Consider the following 13,521-nt stretch of genomic DNA (forward strand, 5'->3'; position numbering starts at 1 on the left):
AAAGCTCTATAGAACCATAAAGAAAAGCACAGCTGGCGTGGTAGTATTGTAAAATCACAAAGAAAAGTATCCATCTTCCTGACTCCTTGCCCCAGTCACTCTCCAGCTTTTCTCATCTCCCATTGTAAAGATTAAGCACATACCTCTCACCTCCCTATTCCTCCCTACATGTTATGTTTTGACCATTCAAAGAACCCTGCCATCAATCTGAAATACCTGGCTCCCAAATTCAATCCATTCCATTTCTATCCCTTCATTAATTCCTATTTCTCCAGCACAGGCAAATCTCATGCAGTCCTCTGGAAAAAGAAGTATTAACCAATGAACTGACCTTAAAGTTTTTATACAGAAACACCAGCTTGAATAATTCCATTTATTACAAAATACATTTGTTAGTTCTCTATGTCTCAAGCTGTGTAGAACAAGGTCCCTGCCTTTGAGGGATTAGTATCTTAATTTTACGTATAATGTTTGTTTGAATTTTCTAAAAGGACAAATGTATCTATAAGTAGAGGGATTGTTCAGAATATTAGCAGACTAAAGAAGCTGACTGAGTTTTGGAGAAGGATACCTTTCAAACAACAGTAAAATCACACCTCGGAAACAAGCAGTGGTTGCCTTGGGAAGGCTGGTGTGGGGCACACGTCATCCTCTTCCGGGGGAGAGAAAAAATTACTTCGCCTCATTTATTCATAACCCAAAATAAAATATGGTTTCCTTTTAAGGAATCTCAAGCCTCATTACATATTTTTATTTTGTCATATTTATAGAATATGTTGTATTGAAACTCTGAATGCCAGTCACTAACAGGGAAACACAGGTAATTATGACTTAAATACAGAGACAAAAACAACTCAGAGAAAAAAAGTAGAAAGTTCCAGAAACTTCCTCTTCTGGCCTCCCAACACCACCTGATGGGGGCATCTGAAGAGCCAGAGGCAATGAATTGAAAAGACCCAGCCCTTCTGTCCTCCTGGATAACAGAACAGGTTGACTGAGACAGACCTTGCTCTCCAAGGCAATTTTTGTGTCTTGTGGCATGGAAATTCCTGGAGTGCTCTTAGATACAGGGCTGCGTTCTCCACTCCTGCCCATACCCAGTGCTCTCCCTATCCCAGCGGCTCTCTGATTCACTGACATATTACGATTCTAAATTTTTCTAGACTTTTTTCCTGTGGTTTGGAGAGGATGAGCCAGGAATGAAGTATTAAGTATTGGCCTCTGGGCCCTAAAGTATGAACTAAATTGAATTCTGTTCCTCAACAAAATATGCTCAGACTCTCTAGTGTGTAGTTTATCATTTCACAGAACAATACCAACTGCTTGAAACTTGACAGAAGAGAGGGAATGAGAGAGAGAGAAAGAGAGAGAGAAAATATTAATGACAGTCATAAAAATAGTTTTGGTTCACAGTTTAATAACACCCAAGAGTTTAGACATTTTCCGAGGAAATGTTAATTTCTTGATTAATGAAAAGATCTATTTTAGGAAACTTACCTGATATCCTCTTAGGTCTCCATGATTGTGTTTGCTTTGGGGGTAAATATAATACTTGCAGGAAGTTGCCCGCATTCTCTCAGGCTAGTTATACATGAAGGAAGGGAGGAGATGGCAAATTAAGGGACGCTACTGCATAGGAAATGTTGGTACAAGCTCATACAAACTGTTTTGGGAGATAATTTGCAAGACTCAAATTGCAAAGGCTCGAATATACATGGTCAGAATTATGTAAAAGCCATCTGTGCTTTAGTTATACTATCTAATTATATTTTGTTAGACTTACTATTGACCTAAATGCTGCTATACTGTCATGTGTAACTTACTATTTTTATAAATATATTCTTGCATCCAAAGTAATTACTATCTTTACCAAAACTTATGAGGGAGATACAAGGACAGAGAGGAAAAATTGTCTCCCCTACCCATTAGTTTTTATAGACGCAGAGATAGGAGATATCGGCGTATGTGAATCATCATGATTTCAAGAATTTGCTTGCAGTCTCCTGACATTTCCTCTGACTAATTTTAATACATTGCTCACCTATTTCAAAATGGAGCAATGGGTAGAAATGCTAATCCTGAACTCTTTCCTTTTTCTTCAGTAATAGAGTAAGCATTTTTGAGAAAATCATATCTTGATTTCAGTGAGTAGACAGGCCTCATCGACATTTCATTAAAGCACACAACCTGTGACTAAAATACAAGATGCTATTATTACTTTAAATTTCCAGGTGGAAAAATAGAGTTTAGGTACTTCTGTAGGGGTACTCAGCAGATGACTGTTAAGCTGACCTGATAGACTCCATTCTTTGCCATTCCCCCAGAATTCAGATCTTTTTGAGTTTGCCTTCCTGATATACTATACACCATCACGTTGAAAGCGTACATACTGTTTATGTATTGCCAGCCAAGTATTTACTTCACAAATGTTTTGTGCATTACAATTTAAGATGACTGTTTGGCTCACAGTGTTTCCTCCAGTGACTGTTTCCTGTCAAGTCCTCAAAGATGGATAACAATAAAAAAAAAACTTCCTGGATTAAATATTAAAATAAGCATATCAGGCTGGGCACAGTGACTCATGCCTGCAATCCCAGCACTTTGGGAGGCCGAGGCAGGCTGATCACGAGGTCAGGAGATCGAGACCATCTTGACTAACACGGTGAAACTCCGTCTCTACTAAAAATTTTTTAAAAAATAAAATAAATTAGCAAGGCGTGGTGGTGGGTGCCTGTGGTCCCAGCTACTTGGGAGGCTGAGGCAGGAGAATGCCGTGAACCCAGGAGGTGGAGCTTGCAGTGAGCTGAGATCGTGCCACAGCACTCCAGCCTGGGCGACAGACTAAGACTCTGCCTCAATAATAATAATAATAATAATAATAATAATAACAGTAAGCCTATCAGATTCTATATCTCCTGGTAATTTAAAATGTGAACAAAAATACATATGCTTTAAAATTATGCTGAAATACTCATAAATGATAGCACTCTAGACAGAAGGAAGGCAGACATGCTTGAAGAGCCAAGAACCTGGGGACGCCCTGGGTTGTAGGGTTGTAGTCTTACTGAAACTTTGTTGTTCATCTCTTACTTGATTCTGTGATCTAACATAATGTCCGTGCACCAAAGAGGCATATAACCTAAAGAAAACTATAACTCAAATAGTCTGTGTCTCTCTTTTCATAAAAACTATTCTATTAATTCACATCTTATGTAAATATTTTTAAATCCCCTGACCAAATAATTAGTCATATTACTAAATGATACCTCTGCTATCGTCAGAAAACCTTCTCAGCTGTGTGCTTCTTCGTGTTCTCACGTAGCTTTACCTTCTCCCATTAAGTCCAAATATGTTGCCTTTCATCTATTTCATCATCTATGCAACTCTATACTCAAAAGGCCCTGTTTTAAAATCCCATATTGGTTTGAACACATCCACCTATTTATTGATTTGTCAGCAACAGTAAATAAATGAAAAACTAGATAAATATCTTATAAATACAAAATTTAAGTACCATCCATTTCCATGAATACCCTTTAAGATTAAAAATGTGTAACTTAATAATTTACAAATTTGTTTTCTAAAAATAAAAAAATAATTTGGATAAAATAAATATATTTTTCTCAAAATGCTTTTAAAAAGCACAGAGTAATACAAAAAGAATAAAATCATGATGTAAGTGCTCTTGATTAAATACGTGAGTGTGTCATTAAATATTACCATTATTACTGCTTCTCTAGAACACACACAGACTACTGTGTGAAAAAGAACAATGAGAGGTTATAGAAGAAGACGTGAAAAGGGAGTTCTAGATTAACTCTAAGTCCTTAAGTTTGAAGCATTTTTATGAATGTTTTGAAAGATCTCAAAGACATTTATGAATCTAACCTTTGTATTTAACATAGCGTCAGATGTTGATAAATACTTTAACATGTAGATATTATAATTATTTTGTATTATCATTACTATTTTCAAGTGCAGTTATAAAAAAATTTTGCAAAAATCACAAAGTATAAAATCACTAACTGCTAAAATGATTAATTGGAAAAGATACAACTGACATTACACATGTAAAAAAGAAACTACAGGTAAAAAATTACATTACATGCACATAATAACACACATACACATAAATATATAAATAGCAGATAGATGAATACACACTAGGTTCTGACCATGAATGTTTTGAAAATTCTTCTGTGATGTCATCATTTTTCCAATCTATTGTATTTCCATGGGAGTGGGTAAAATTAGTGGATATGCTAAAATTAATTTTGTTGCAATGCATAGATACAGATGGTTTTGACGTAGGCTTTGAAACCATTTTGACTGAGCTCAAATCCAGGCTCTGCTGCTTACTAGTGTCTTCAAATGTATTTATTTTTAGTAAAAGGGAAAATAATATTCAATGTCACAGTGTTGTTGCAAAAATGAAGTATGATAAGTACACACTGGGTATTGCACAATTTCAATCTTATGTATCATCATTACTGATCATGTGGAAAATTTCCCCATCACAACATCCAGTTTAGGGGGAAGGGAGTGAGAACATTAGTATACCAGTGGAAAGACAAGTATTCAGGGCGTGCCAACTGTATATAATACCCAATATGTCCTTAGGCTTAATGTAACATTGTAAAGGGACTAACTCAAAATCATGCATAGTGTGTTGGTTGGAGTCAGTAAGAAGAATCTGCCTAGAAACTTTGACTGAAATATATATAATGAGACTGAATATATTTAAAAATCTACTACATTGAAATATGAACTGTCACAAATGACTTAAGTTTGCTTAAGATTATCTGTGATTATCCCACTTATTAAGAAGCAACATTCTTTTCACAATAAAATATTTATGTGACAAAGACTTCATTGCAATAATTAGTGGAAAAAATATAAAATATTCATTTTGTTTTCATTGTCTTTTTGAAAGGAAGAAGAAATCTTGTTAAAAGAAGAATACATGATTAATATTTAAATGATAAAATATGTTATTATTATTTTAGTTTTATTCATCTATATATATTTTTTTATTTCAAATTTTTGATACAGGTGGTCCATGTGCAGATTTGTTACGTGGGGATGTTGTGTGATGTTGAGGTCTGGATGGAGTATGGATCCTGTCTCCCTGGTAGTCAGCATCAGGGTAGTTTTTTAAATCCACCTTCTCCCTTTTGATACTCTAGTAGCTTAGTGTCTATTGTTCCCGTATTTATGTCCATCTGTGCTCAATGCTTAGCTCCAACTTATAAGTGAGAACATGTGGTGTTTGGTTTTCTGTTCTTGCATTGATTTCCTTAGGATTATAGCCTCTAGCTCCATTCATGTTGGTGCAAAGGATATGATTTGGTACTTTTGATAAAATATATTACTTTTATTGAAACAAATTTATATTAAAGAGCTATGTTAAATGTCATTTTTAGCTTTAGTAATTATTAAAGTATTTTGATAAAGTATTATAGCTGCTTTTTGATTTTTTTGTCTTTCTGTGTCTCCTATTTTAGTCCACAACTTCAATGCAGAGTATTACTGAATACTGGTATCAAACCAAGAGAAAGAGAAAATGACTACATCTCAATGCTTGTGAACATATAGTGACCCTATATAACTTCTGGTTTCCAATATACAGTTGTGTGGGTCAGGCTATGCATTGACATGTGAGTTAACCACTCCCATATGACATATAAAAAGAGAAGAAATATCAATGTATTTAGACATATATTGGCCAATATTTATCTTAAATACTGTTGCCAGCACCCCATTCCAGTTAGAGTAGAAAATAAGCACGTTTTATTTTTATTTTTTAAATAGTAAACTACATCTCAAAACTTTCCTTCTAATACAAAAATACAGAAAGAGTACACAACTGCTATCACACTGGCTGACATAGATTTAAAAATTTTATAATATTATGAATTTCTAACAATTAATTAACAGGCTATTGTTGAATGCATATTGTATCCATGTGTAATATAAAGTATTAAGAGTGGGGAAAACAAAACAGACAATTGCTCCACAGTTTCAAGGGTTTGCATTTTAAAGTCCAAACTTTAAAGTATTAATATTGCTAAAGGTATTGGACTTCAGAATATGTACCTATAAGTTTGCCTAATATGTTTGACAAATTTGTTGTATGATCTTAAATGAATTGTTAATTTTTTTAATGTCAGATTCTTCATCTGTAAAATGGTAATGATGACCATGGTGACTATAGAGACGTATATTTCGTGGTTTTATCAAGAGGGGTTAGTAACATTGCATACATGGTTTATAGCATATGGCCCAGTGCATACCAAGTGTTCAGTAAAAAGTGAGGTATTTTTATTATAAAATTTTAGGAGTTGCTTTGTGGTATATATTTTAATAAATAGACACTATATAAGTAGCTATTTCTCTTGATATGCTGAATTTGAAATACCCACAGTGAAATATGCAGAAAATCAAAGGTCATGACCATATATTTAATCACATAATATTCTTTAGTTGTAGAGAAACATTTTTCTTACATTTTATAGAAACTTTAATTAATATTCTATAATGACACATTCCTTTCAAAACATCCTTTTTTCTGCCCTGCTATCAATGAACTTCTTACATGGGCTTAACTTATAGGAACTTAAATATTACACTTCTAGGAAATATTTACATGAAAAAACAAACTCTTAATTCAACTGGATGGCACATAGTTTTGTTTTATGGACTGCGCAATAGCAGTCCCAACATACAACACAGAAAGCTGCCCATTCTCGTTGTTTTTAAGACTTGCTTGGATTGGTACAGAAACCTGTAATTTATTTTCCATTATGCCTTCCAGAAGCCTGACAGAAATAAGGCTATAATATTCATTTATGTCAGTGGCCACAGAAGTGAGCACATGTAATTCTGTCTTCCTCAGTAAAGTCCACAATTTTTGTTTCCTCTTGCCTTCAAATTCTTGGAATAAAAGTTGCCAAAATTATGGCCCAATAGGAATTTACTTACAGCTTTTAGAAGAGAGATAGGGCTTTTTTCTTTCTTTGGAAGAATTCTGTAACTGCCCAACAGATTCTTCTTGCTCATTGCACAGATAGACTATTTACTGAGACAGCATTATTGCAACGGAGAAAGATTTTAGCAAATGTAAGCTGGCTAAATGGAAGAATGGAGTTTGATTTGTCAAATCAGTCTCCCAAAAAGTTTGGATACTAGGGTTTTTTAAGGATAATAGGATAGGCAATGGGCCAGGGATTGGGGAATGCTGATTGGTTAGGTCAGCCATAAAATCACAGGGGATTGAAGCAGGTTATTCTTTTTGTCTTCATTCCTGGATTGGATCACAGAACTAGTTGAGCCAGCTTGCCAGTCTGGGTGGCACCAGCTAGTTCATCAGAACACAGACTCTGAAAATTATCTTGAACACCAGTCTTTGGTTTTACAACAGTGATGTTATCCCTAGAAGCAACTGGGGAGGCGAGGAATCTTGTGGGCTCTGGCTGCATGACTCCTGAGCCATAATTTGTAATCTTGTGGTTAATTTGTTAGTTTTAGAGAAGCAGTCTGGTCCCCAGGCAAGGTGACAGTTTTGGGGTGAAGAACTGTTACCATCTTTGCTTCAAAATTAAACTATACACTAAATTCCTCCTATACCTAGTTTGGCCTACACCCAGGAATGAACAAGAGCAACTTGTAAGTTAAAAGTAAGGTGGAGTCAATTAAGTCAGATTTCTTTCACTGTCGTAATTTTTCTATGCCAAATTTTTCTCATTGTCATAATTATTGCAAAGGCAGTTTCAACTCTGCTATTGCTTGGATGTGTTCCCTCCAAAATTCATGTTGCAACTTAATCTTCAATGTGGTGTTGTTAAGAGTTGAGGCCTTTCAGAAAGCGATTAAAGAGTACTGGATTGTGGCCGGGCGCGGTGGCTCAAGCCTGTAATCCCAGCACTTTGGGAGGCCGAGGCGGGCGGATCACAAGGTCAGGAGATCGAGACCACAGTGAAACCCCGTCTCTACTAAAAATACAAAAAATTAGCCGGGCGCGGTGGCGGGCGCCTGTAGTCCCAGCTACTCAGGAGGCTGAGGCAGGAGAATGGCGGGAACCCGGGAGGCGGAGCTTGCAGTGAGCTGAGATCGCGCCACTGCACTCCAGCCTGGGCAACAGCGTGAGACTCCGTCTCAAAAAAAAAAAAAAAGAGTACTGGATTGTGTGTCATTAAGGGGCTGCAGAGAATTAGTTTAAACCTCTTTTTTTCCCTTCTGCCTTCTGCCATGAGAGGAGGGCCTCACAGCAAGAGGGCCCCTATCAGACACTAAACCTGCTGGCACCTTGATCTTGGATGTCCCAGCTTACAGAACTGTGAGAAATAAATTTCTATTATTTATAAGTTACTCAGTCTCAGGAACTTCGTTACAGCAATACAAATGGATTAAGACAAACTCTAAGGGTAAAGGGAAAATAAAATGCCTTGAATTTACTTCACAATAAGAAGAGTATAAATTAAATTGTGAATTACTTATATAGGCACTTTCCCTTTCTCTCTCTCACTGTGTCATAAACACACACAATCTCTCTCTCTCTCTCACACACACACACACACGCACACACACTATATTTATCGTAGTAGTTAGAACTTAGGTATCTTTGTTCCTGTGTAGTGCAACAAGAATTCCTTTGTTTCCTTACTTGTCGACTGTGTTAACTTGTGATTAATGCTTTCCAAAGCATGACAACTGAAAAAGATTAGTTTGGGGTTTGAGATTATTTTAATCTAATTCCTCATTTAGTGATTTCTATTAAAAATCGAATTGACACACAGTTCAAAAGCACCGTGATCACCATATTTAAATGCCTTTATGATGAACTAGGAACGTTCACCAATTAATCTCCTCAATGTTTCCAATCAATTAATTTTCCAATGCTTGAAAAGAAGGGAACGGCATAGAGAGCTCATTCCCCAGTTGATGGGCATGTGTTTTAACTGTGAACAGTACTATGAGAATCAATTATTTGGTATTGAAATGTTTATCCCTGTTGTTCATAAGGTTTTAATTGTAATCCTATTCTTTTGATTAGAGATTAGAAGGTAAAAACTTGACATATTGTAATGTGAGAGAGGCTTGGTGATTCATGTTTTTCAATTTCAAGTAATACATAGACATGACTCGTTTGAAATTTTGAAAAGACACAACATAAAAAGAAAAAACCCTGTAATCAGTCAACTTCAGTACATCCAGTACACACCCTTTTTTATTTTGCTTCTATTTGTTTTTTTGCTTGTTTTTTTGAAAGTTTTATCAAGACATTCACTGGTGAAAAGGGTAGATGTGCTATTCCTGTTATATATACGTATTAAAAATAATATGTATTGAATTTCTTTGGGAAAAAAATTGATGTCATTTTAAGTTGACATGAGTAACTTTGTGCTTTGTTTTATCTTTTGTCTACAAAGATTTAACAGGCTTCCTTAGAAACAATAGGATGCTTATTTTTAAGTTTTTTTGAAGCTTAATTCACAGATAAAAATAATAATACAACTAGTGACAACAAGTAAAAGTATGCAGTAGTAAATTGCAAGGGTGGATAAGAAAAAAAGCAAACATGAACTCAAAGAAAATTACCTATAAGGGTTTTCTCTCACTATTAATAGATTCATGATTATGATGTGTGGGGCCATTTTGTTATTTTGGTTTTTTATCTTTAACCAACCACTTCATTTTTTTTTTTTCTCAGTAATAATGCTTCCAGTTAAGAGAATCTGGTACATAGAGATCATAAAAGTATAAATTATAATAACAGAAATGATAAAATATTTATTTAATACCTGCTCTTTTCCAAGTATTATCTTAAGTAAGTCAGATGATAAGATAGGTCTAATCATCAAGTCATTTTATAAATTAAGAAACCGAGGAAGAAGATTCCTAAGTGGATCAAGGCCACACAACTAAAAAAAGAAGGAACCAGGATTTTAGACCAGGGATCCCTGATTCTACACCTCATGCACTTACATATAGGTTATATTATTTTTGTTACCATCTAAAAGGTCAGATTTTTTTGAGTGATAATTACATTATCTCTGATTAGAAATCAGCATATTATTCACAACATTTTTCTTTTGGAACTAATATCAAATTTCTTTATTTAACTTATATATTTGAAGAAAATTACCATAACATTTTGTTATAATGAGTTCATTTATTATAATTAACAAATTATGATATACATTAAATTTGGAGCAAAATTTAGAGAAATACAAATACTTAGTTGCAGCCTGTGCAAGCATGAATACAAATTAATTTATAATAATTAATTATTAATAAACAATATTTCATAATAATCAAGAATAAGATAACTATTAATAAATAATTAATAATGATAAGATTTGTAATAATCATTGCAAAATAGAAATATCTGCCACAAATAACTTTTAGTTGTAAGAATAAAAGTGTATGTGAAATAATTATTAAAGTATTGATCACATTTATAAATGTATTATACAAAGAATGGTGAACTCTACCTGTAATGGGCCAGTTAGTAAATATTTGGAACTTTGCAGGCCAGACCGACTGTGTCACAACAAGTCAGCTCTGCCATTGTATTATGAAAGCAGCAATAGAAAATATCTGAACAAATGAGTATGGCTGTATTCCAACACAAATCTGTAAAAAGTGAGCAGAAAGCCCCAAATTATATTATCATTTTATACAATAATTTTATATTATGTTAATGTAATTAATCATCAACACTGTTATGTGGAACATGAATATGTAAATTCAGCTACAGAGAATTCCAGCCATCAGAAGGGCAAAAATTAAGTATTTATATACTCAGGTGAAAATCAACACTGCCCATAACTGTGAGTTCAGTGATGTGATGTAGATACTTTTGTATTCAAGAAGAGAGAGTGATCAATGAAGATTTGAATAGTAGAGGTAATTAGCCAGGATATAAAATTTATTCAGATGTTGAGTAAAGAGAAGGACTGGCTTCTGCACAATTTTGTTTCCTCTTTGATCTCAGTGCTTTCTCATATTTGCTACTCTCTATAGTTTAACTAATTGAATTACTATTCCCCCAACTTCTGGAATATTTCTTTGTCCCGTTGCCTTTGATTCTCTTCCTCATAATTGGGCCCATCTCTACGTAATGACATAGTTTCCATTTCTCAATTCCAGTATCAACATACACATCCTGTAGAAAGCATTTTCTGATTCCTTCAACATATTCCTCCTTGCTCCATAACCTGGCTATTTTGCAGCACCCACATTCTAGATATTAATATCCCTTTGTCTATGTTTCTCACCACTGCCACAGTAGTTGTTTAATTACTTGAGAGTCTTATTTATTTGAATAGTTTAATAGCGACTCGCCATCAGAATGAAAATGTAGAGACATGGAGTAATATCTATTGAACTGAATTAAATGCCTTCAGAATAAACTAAAACAAATAAGTAAGCTCCTATGCTATGGAAACCAACAAGTGTTTTAAACATAGTGCTAACAACAACTGAATAATCTATGACCTAGAGCTGTTTCCAATCTTTTTAAATTAACTGTGTTGCCATCAGCCTAAAATAACATCATGTTTATAGTATCTGTCTTGACCAACACTCTTAGAATTTTTGCCTACTGAGTAGAGATAGCAAAGTGTTAATTTTGTGGAAAATAGTGCTATTCAGTTGATAGAAGGGTTTTCTAAGTTACCTAATGTGTAACTACTCAATCTGTTGGAGCATGGACTTCTATCTCCACAAGAATCTTTTAACTTGTCATCTAACTGTAAATATTTTACAAATTTGGAAACATATTCTCTATTTTCCTAGTTTATGCTTTCTGGATTGGAGAACTTTCAGCTTCAAACAAATGTTTTCCATGTACTATCTATGTTGCCCATATTGCACTGATACTTTTAAAATCCTATGTGTGATCTTTGCATCCATGACCATCACAGATAGCATATATAGTAGATGTTAGTGCTGCTCATTGTTTTCAGTTCTTCTGCTTTCTTGGTTCAAAATAAGGATTCATGGCCTGCCTCCTTTCAAAGTGGATGGAGCCTTTTGACTAGTTTTATCCAGAAGCTTGTGAACACCAATGAGATATACCGTTCTTCTGAAAAGCATTTAATTGCCAGTGAGACCTTCCAGAGCTCTATTTTTACTCTGCTGTGGTGACTAACAACATTCAACATGTTTGCCATCTGTCACTCTTGGTCTAAAAGCGACTAGAGTTGCTGACCTTTGAGGAACATACAGAATGAGCAAAATATAAACATTTTGCTATATCCAAGATTTAGGATTGACTGTTACCATAGCATCACCTGATATCCTGAATGATGCAGAAATCAGAAGAGGAATGCTGCTGTAACTAAACAAACGAACCTAAATGTGTGGCAGTGTCTTATGGATGGGTCATTTCAAGGTGAGGAAACTGAACAGTAAAGATCTATGTAATTCTGTGGCAGAAACATTTGGTTAAAGAATCACCCTGGATACTTTGGAACTCAGAATATAAAGCCGAGACTGTTGTAATGCTCAGAAAATAGGTTGGACGTTAGAATTATAGTAGCCCATGTTGGATTCTATTAGCTGCATTTGACAAGCTATTACAATTAAGAAATAGTCTCAGTAAATAATTAGGCCTTGTAAAAGCAGAGATAAAAAGATAGACAGAATCCACAAATAGAGAAGTTGTTAAGTTGGAAAAGTCTGCTGCTTCTTCCCCCTAAGGAGATTAAGATAAAAATGAAAAATGTTATAAGCAAAAGTACCAATTGAAATTTATTTTACAGGAGGATTAAATCAAATAGAGGACCATTATACACTGATGGTTAAAATGTCTGAAAGAATTATCGTGGTTCCCAAAAAAATCTCTTTTGTTGACAGAATTGTTCAGGAAAGGTCTCATGGTGTAATATGCCCGTTAAAATCTGATAAGCTCAAGTTACCTGTGATTAAGAAAGAAGCATGTATTATATGAAAAAGAACTGTGGTTACTATTATTGTTGCATGAAACTAACTGCATGCAAATTGTTAAGAAGCTGAGGAAGTTATTGAGAGACTTCTATGGCCAAAAAAACCTGCAACCCTGACTAAAAGATAAGTGACGGTCCAAGGTTTGAAATGAATTTATGTGGAAAGCAATGAGGCTGAGCATACTATTCAATGCTCAAGGATAATATATTCTTCCAATTTGAAATTAAGGTATGGACAATAAGGAAAACAAAGAGGGTAAATTCTCTCAGAGAGGTACAAAGAATCACACACACACACACATACACACACACACACACACACACACAAATGCTAGACTATGGGACTTATCTTCCAGAACAGAATCAGAGAATATCCAAGGAGAATTTCTCACCACCAGCAATAGGAGCACATCAAAAAGTTTTCCCAGAATTGCTATAGATTGCTATGTATGTGTCTTGTATCTTCTGCTTTTTAAATGTGACCCCTAATTGCAGTTTTAAGGCATCTCTTGTACCATTATATATCAGGTTGCAGGGGCACATAACAACTACATCAGTGATCCCCAATCTT

Source organism: Macaca nemestrina, chromosome 3 (assembly GCF_043159975.1).
Source record: "Macaca nemestrina isolate mMacNem1 chromosome 3, mMacNem.hap1, whole genome shotgun sequence".
NCBI classification, from domain to species: domain Eukaryota; kingdom Metazoa; phylum Chordata; class Mammalia; order Primates; family Cercopithecidae; genus Macaca; species Macaca nemestrina.